The sequence below is a fragment of the Microtus pennsylvanicus genome, unplaced genomic scaffold (assembly GCF_037038515.1).
Source record: "Microtus pennsylvanicus isolate mMicPen1 unplaced genomic scaffold, mMicPen1.hap1 Scaffold_148, whole genome shotgun sequence".
Taxonomy (NCBI): Eukaryota; Metazoa; Chordata; class Mammalia; order Rodentia; family Cricetidae; genus Microtus; species Microtus pennsylvanicus.
In genome coordinates this window covers 2,766,440-2,773,427 of record NW_027460896.1, presented here as the reverse complement: position 1 = coordinate 2,773,427, position 6,988 = coordinate 2,766,440, and the positions used below count along the sequence as shown (strand labels likewise).

General features: G+C 47.2%; 1 protein-coding gene across 4 annotated transcripts in view; it reads left to right on the top strand.

The window, feature by feature from the left end:
- Window positions 1-2,687: 2,687 nt before the first annotated feature.
- Window positions 2,688-6,988, top strand: part of LOC142842161 (monocarboxylate transporter 14-like) — a 28,260-nt gene continuing 23,959 nt past the window's right edge. For 3 of the 4 annotated variants that reach the window (XR_012909187.1, XR_012909186.1, XM_075959064.1), the window contains exon 1: window positions 2,688-3,062. The gene's annotated coding sequence lies outside the window, so the exon portion shown is untranslated. The remainder of the gene's footprint in view (window positions 3,063-6,988) is intronic. The other variant, XM_075959065.1, reaches the window with a different exon arrangement.

Sequence of the window (6,988 nt, the reverse complement as noted above, 5' to 3'; positions counted from 1 at the left end):
GAACTTGGTTCCCAGCCTTGAAAGTTTTTTTTGAAGCTTTTACCAATGAAACTGCACTGGACCTCATTGAGCCTGTTGACTAGTCCTAATGTTTCCGTACACTTCCATTATTTTCTATATCTAATCATATCATCCAAAATTAAAGATAATTTTACATTTCCCTTCCCAATCTGGGTGCCTTTTATTGCATTTTATAATTTTTTTCTTTCTTTCAGACAGGATTTCACTGTGCAGTTCTTGTTATCCCGGGACTCACTATGTATGTAAGGGCAGCCTCCAACTCATAAAGATCTGCTTGCCTCTGCCTCCTGAGTGCTACGATTATAGGGGTGGGACAACGTGCCAGACTTGCATTGCAATTTTTTACATTAAAAATAGATTTATTGGGTGGGTAAGAGGCTGCCTGGGGACATCTGAGAAATTGAGACACAGGTAGGGTTTGGGAGTTATTTGACGGAGGTGATGGTTCCCCCAGATTTACAATAAATTACACTCCTATAAATACAAGATTCCAGGCCCAAGAGGTCAAGAGGGGATCTTGATCTTACAGGACCTCTAGTATTAGTTTCCTTTTTACTATGACAAAATGCTGGCAGAAACTATTTAAGGGAAGGTGGGTACTTTGGTTCAAGGGTTCACAGCTTACGTCTTCAGTGGCAAAGAGGGCATGACCATGGAGAGGCTCCATCTATGGCAACAGGAGCATGTGTCAGTATCTCTCTACTTCTTGTGGATCAGAAAGTAAAGAAGTCAGGCCAGCATCAGAAGCGGTTAGAATCTTCAAAGTCTTCCCACAGCCACTCACTCCTGCTAAGCACACCACGTGTCCCAAGCTTTCATAACCTCCCTAACCAACACTGATGGCTGAGGACCAAGTGCTCAGAACCATGAGCCTATGGGGGATGTCTCACTCTTAATTCAATCCATAACAGCTCTTTTTTAAAAACAGATGGATCCATCTGTATTAAGATACTTGCTTGGAACTCTCCACCTTAAGGGGAAAAAAAAAACACTCTTTTGTAGCCCAGACTAACCTTGAACTTCCCAACCACCCAAGTGCTGGGAGTGAAAGTATGAGCCACTACACCTGTCTTCCCGCTCTTGACTTGCTGTCAGAAGCCCGTTCAGAGTGCATGACATCTGAGAAGATCAGCCCGAGAGAGTACTCACCATCCATTTCTCCGCTGTCATCATCAGAGAAGTGTTCCTGCAAATGTCCTCATTTAGCCATTCCTCGCGATCATCTCAGTGCTTAGGATGAGCACAAGAAGATTGGGAACGGAGCTCAACCCTAAGTGCGCTTGCTAGCAGTCACCAAGTCCGGGGTTTCATCTCTAGCACTGCGGAAAGTGGCTGTGGTGGTATATGCCTATAATCCCAGGACCTGGGGAGTGGAGGCAGGAAGATCTGAAGTTCAAAGCCATCCTCAGCCACATAGCTACTTCCAGGCCGGCCTGGGGCACGTGAACCGCTGTCTCTTGAAAATTAAAAATATAAAAATAAAGTCAACAAGTCTATAAATACACACGAATGTCTTCTGGAAAAGAAGGAGGGGGGAAAGGAAATCCATGCTGGACAGTATAGTTGGTTCCCCTAAGGAAATCTATATCTGGATCCCAGGAACCTGTGACTATGTGACCTTAAATGGCAGAAGGAAAATCAAGGTAGCAGATGGAAGTACATTGCTAGTCAGCTGGTATTAAAATAGATGTGTGAATTATCCAGGCAGAATCAAGATAACCCTAAGTGGAAGACAAGAGACTGGAGAGAATATTCTGCAGGAAAGGGGCTTTGCACCATACCCTCTAATCCCCAGAACCCACAGAGTGGAAGGAAAACTGCCTCCCAGAGGCTGCATTTTGGCCTCCACACACTACTGTGCCTTGCATGCACATACACACACAATAAATAAATTTTACACGTTTGAAAGAATGTAAATGAAAAAGGAAGAGAGCGGGGCAAACAATAGAGAGAGGGTGACCTAGTACCCAAGACAGACAGAATGATGTAATGTAGATGGTTCTGAAGATGAGAAAGTGGCTGCCAGCCAAGGCATGTGGGCAGCCTGCAGAAGCTGGAGACTCAGCTAGAGCTGCCAGGAAGAACACAGGCCTGCAGAGTGCCAACGTGCTGAATTTTAGCCCGGTAAAGCTCACTTCAGGTTCTGACTGCCAGAAACGTAAAATGATGAATTTGTGTTGCTTTCAGCCACTATGTTTGTGATCGTTTATAGTAGGAAAGTACGGAACAGGTCAGGTTGGGTCAAAGAACGCTTGCTTCGTTTATTTAACAAAATACTAAAAACTCTCCGAGAACAAAGCATTACATTGCCCATCTATGAGTGAAGATAATAGGTACTTCAGAAAGATGGAAAGAGGAGGTACCCAAGCTGGGACAAAGATGTGGGATTTTCAGTCCACTGTGGTCTTGAATATTGAGATTTCTCTTCGCTCTAAAATGTCTCTTTTTTGGCCGCGAATCATATGAAGGTCTGGTCCATCACTTCCCTCCTAGTCAGGGGGTAGGGGGAGAAAGATACTTCTGATGTCCTCCACACCCCTGAGATTTCTGGCCATTTCCTAAGGTTGTAAATGTGCACAGCATTGACAAATCTTAGTCAAGGCGATAAACTTCAAGCGGCCACAAGAGTGTGCCTGTGAGGAGCCCGCGGATTTTTTTTTTTTCCTGCCAAACCAGAATTAGCCGGTATAGGAATGAACCAGCGTGGAGCTCTGAAATTGCACGGATTGGAAGAAAGCTCAGGGTAGGCTCGGACCCTTTCAAATGCACCCTTTTTAAAGGCTACGGGACGGAAGCATCGAGCCTTAGGCTCCAGAGGTTCACCTGGCCAGACAGCAGAGCAGAGGGCGAGTCCCGGAGCCCTGCACCGAGCGCACGGAGCCGGGCGGAGAGCCGAGCCCCAGGCGCCGCATCTGCAGGATGCTGGTCGATATTGCCACCAATCCCCACGCCCAGCGGCCCCGGGTTCTCGGAACAGTGCTGCAAGTTCACGGGTGGGGACCAGGAGCCGAGTGAGACGGTAGCCCTGCAGGCTGCGTGCGGTGAGTACCCTAGGGCTGTGCTGAGGCCAGAGATTGCCGCAGGGTTGGAGCATCTCCGAACTGGCATATACTGGCAGATACCGGTCGATACTGGTTGGTGTCCGCGGCTCCTCCAGGGACCCTCAACGGGGCGAGAGCCAGGGAAAGGGTGGGGGAAGAGAGGGACTTGGGCAGGGCGGTGGTACTCCCTCGTCCTCCAAACTGCAGGCGGGGACGCGCACCGTCCAGGGCGTCGCGCGCCACCCGGGCACCAGAGCTCGTGTCACCTCCGCGCCCGGCCTCGCGCTCAGGGGCTCTCGAGGCCCTAGTTTACTACTTGAAGTAGACGGTGATGGGGCTACAGCTATCGACCTCCGAGAGTGCGGGTGTCTCTGTGTCTGGGTCCCCTAGTGGAGATGGAGGCTCAGAGGGTGTAGCATCTCGCGCCGGTGGACCTGGGCGGCGGATGCTGAGCCCCCGGGAGCTGCTCGGATCCGGCATCTTCAGAGAGGAAAGGGGATAGTGAAGATCCAGCACAGCCATTAAAGGGCAGAGGCTTCCACAGCCTGACAGGGTTTTTTGAGCTCATCTCTGCTTACCAATTAAGCCCTTTCTTCCTGCGGAAAAGTTGGTTCAGGCTCATTAGCAAGGATACCTGGAGGTGCTTATTAGCAATCAGAAAGATTCTTCTTCTCCTGGTCAAAGGAAAAAGGGGAAGAAGAGAAGGGAGAAAGGGGAGGGGGTTGGAGAAGAGGTTGAGACTGATTATAGGTCTGTTCATATTTGAACTTCACAGGGCACCCATTAAACAACTGTCTCACTTTCAGGACTGGGGATGTAGTTCTGTTGATAGGGTGTCTGCCTAGCATGCATAAGGCCCCTGGGTTCAATTCCCCCAGCACTTCCTAAACCCAGCACTGTAATACAACACTCATCTGGCAGGGGGGTGAGAAGTTCAAGGTCATCCTTCAACCTGAGGCCAGCCTGGGCTACCTGAGATCCGGTCAAACACACAGACGTTTCAGTTGTCTTAATCTGTAAAATGGGGTCATTTGGGACCTCGATACCAACCAGCCAAGACCATCGTGGCAAAAACCACAGAGCACAGCCCTGGCCCATTTTCTTACACACACACACACACACACACACACACACACGCACGCACGCACGCACGCACGCACGCACGCACGCAGGCACCCTTTACAACCCAATATGAAGCCAGCTGAGCTGCCTCCTTTTCAGCTCAGGGGCCTCTTGGTCTCTAGCGCGCCCTCTACTGGCCTGAAATGCCCAGTGTTAAACTGTTTTAGACTAGGGTTGAAGAATTCAGCCTACCCCTTTGGGAAGAGATTGCAATTTTAGTTTTCACTTGTCACGCACCCCCTTTTGCTTATCATTATAATTAGTTCATCGAACTAGACATAGTTTAAATTAAACTATGAACAATTAAAAAAATGAACAACCTGCTTGTAAAAATTCCTCCCATGACGGAACTGTAAAAAGTTAACCATATTTTAATATATGGTACGCTCCAGAAAAAAAAGCTGACATTCTCACTTTCCCCATTACTCCATTGTGTAGCCTATATTTGTCACTTCAATGTCACTCCATCCTCATTTATGACTTTTATTTATTTACTCTTAATTTTTTTAAAGACCTTTCGCGTTTTTTAAATGTGTGTTGTATGTGCCTGCTTGTCTGTGTATGCGCCATGTTCCTCTGAGGCCAGATGATGTCATCGAGTCCCAGGGAACTCCAGTCAGTTATGAGTCACACTATGTGGATGTTGGGAAGTAAACCCTCTGCCAAAGAAACAAGTGCTTGTAACTGCTGAGCCATCTCTCCAGCTTCCCTTAAAAAATGTATTTTATGTGTGTGATTATTTTGTCCATACGTATGTGTGTACTGTGTGCATGCAGTACTGGGTTGGGGTACAGACTAGAAAAGGGCATTAAGCTAAATATCAAGACACAACCATCCCCTTTGTATCAGGAACCCATTCCCAAGACAGCTAACCCACTCCAAGGACAGTGGCCTTAATCCATTCCTGAATTTGGGGCCCTGTGGCATATACCTATTAAAGGACCCACCTGTTACTATGGTTGCAGTAACGGTTAGGTTTCAACATGAGCTTGGGAGAAAATAGTCAAATCGCACCAGAGTAAACACTTGTTTTCCTGTAGACTTCCAATTTAGTGACATAGTCGGATAAGGCACTGTGAAGCCAAGGAATGATCGCTCTTTGAAAGGTATAAGTTCAAAATGCAAATACTTGGTTTACTATTTGCTTGGTTCGGATTTTGTTGTTGTTTCTGTGTTTGTTTTTCTTGAAAGGGGGATCTCTTGAGACCTAGGTTGTCCTCAAACTTGCTTATAGTGAGACTGGCCTTGAACTCCCGATCCTTCTGTTGCTACCGCCCACATGCTAGGGTTGCAGGCATGCACCATAATATTGTTCTGTTCCCCAGGCTTTTTTTTTTTAAGACAAATACTGTGTACCCGAGGCTGGTCTCAAATTCCCAGCGATCGGCCTGTCTCAGCCTACCGTTTTCTGTAATTGCAGGCACGTTCCACCATACCTCTTCATGCGTTCTTTCAGGAAGATCAGGCGGGGCCCCTGAGGTCTCAGTAAGCTATTTACTCCACCTCCGTTCAACCAGAGTTGTCTGCATACAATGCCATCTTCTGTCTTCACACTTGGGCCTCTTGCATAAAACTGTCCGTTACATGCTACTCACCAACATTCATGTATGATCAAAGAAACTGGAAATGCCCAGAGCAATTCCATGGCAGTCACATTGTTAACCCATAAAATAAATAATTCAGTAAGAATATACGGTTCTTAACACTGCCACAGAAAAATACTTAATATTTCAGGTACTTTTCTGTGGATTGGAAAACTATCATTTTATTTTGTGTATGTACATGGCGGTGTTTATGTGCATGTGTGTGTAGGTGTGTGCGCATTTTGTCATGGAGATCAAATATCAATGTCACTGGGTGGTGGTGGCACATACCCTTAATCCCAGCACTAGGGAGGCAGAGGCAGGCAGATCTCCATGTGTTGGAGACCAGCCCCTGGTCTACAGAGTGAGTTCCAGGGCATCCAGAGCTACACAGAAAAACCCTGTCTCGAAAAAAAAAATCAATGTCAAGTGTCTTGATTGATCTCCACCTTTTTGCGTACTTGTTATGTTTTTAGATGCTTTTATTTAAAAGAAATTCATTGTGTATGTACGCATGTGGGTCTGAATGTCTGTGTACTGTGTCTGCAGTACCTGCAGAGGCCAGAAGGTGGCACTGGATGCCCTGGAACTGGGGTTACAGGCAGTTGTAAGCTTCATGATGTGGGTCCTGCTGACTCAAAGGAGGGTCTCTGGAAGAGCAGCCAGTCCTCCTAACCACTGACATCTGTCCAGCCCCTGGTTTCCCTCGTACTGGAGGGCAAACCCAGGGTTTCACTCATGCTGAGTCAGTGCACTACCGCTAAGCCACATCCCTTCTGTTCTAGCATAAATCAAAGTTGATTTCAATTTCAAAGGAAATAGTCAAAGAGAGCGAAACGTTTTCGTATGTACCAACTGAAAATGCCACTCTCCAGATGAGCCTTTCACCACACAGCTTTGCTCTTTTCACTACTTCTTGTTTTGTTTTTAAAGACAGGGTTTCTCTGTGTAGCTGTTTGCCTCTGTCTCCCGAGCACGATATTCATTTGATGTTATTTTAGGTTCTCCGTGTCCATATTCAGTCTATATACCATGCTATATACCATGCTCCACCTGTACAGGCGCTGGGGTAGCAGGCATCCTGCCGGCTCCCGGATGCTCCCCGGCTCCAAGCCTGCAGTGGTGCATGCACCTCTTGACTTTAACCTCCCAACAGTCATTTCCACTTGCAGGCAACGGTTGCTTCTGTTATCCTAAACATTAGGACCCTTTACAATCTCC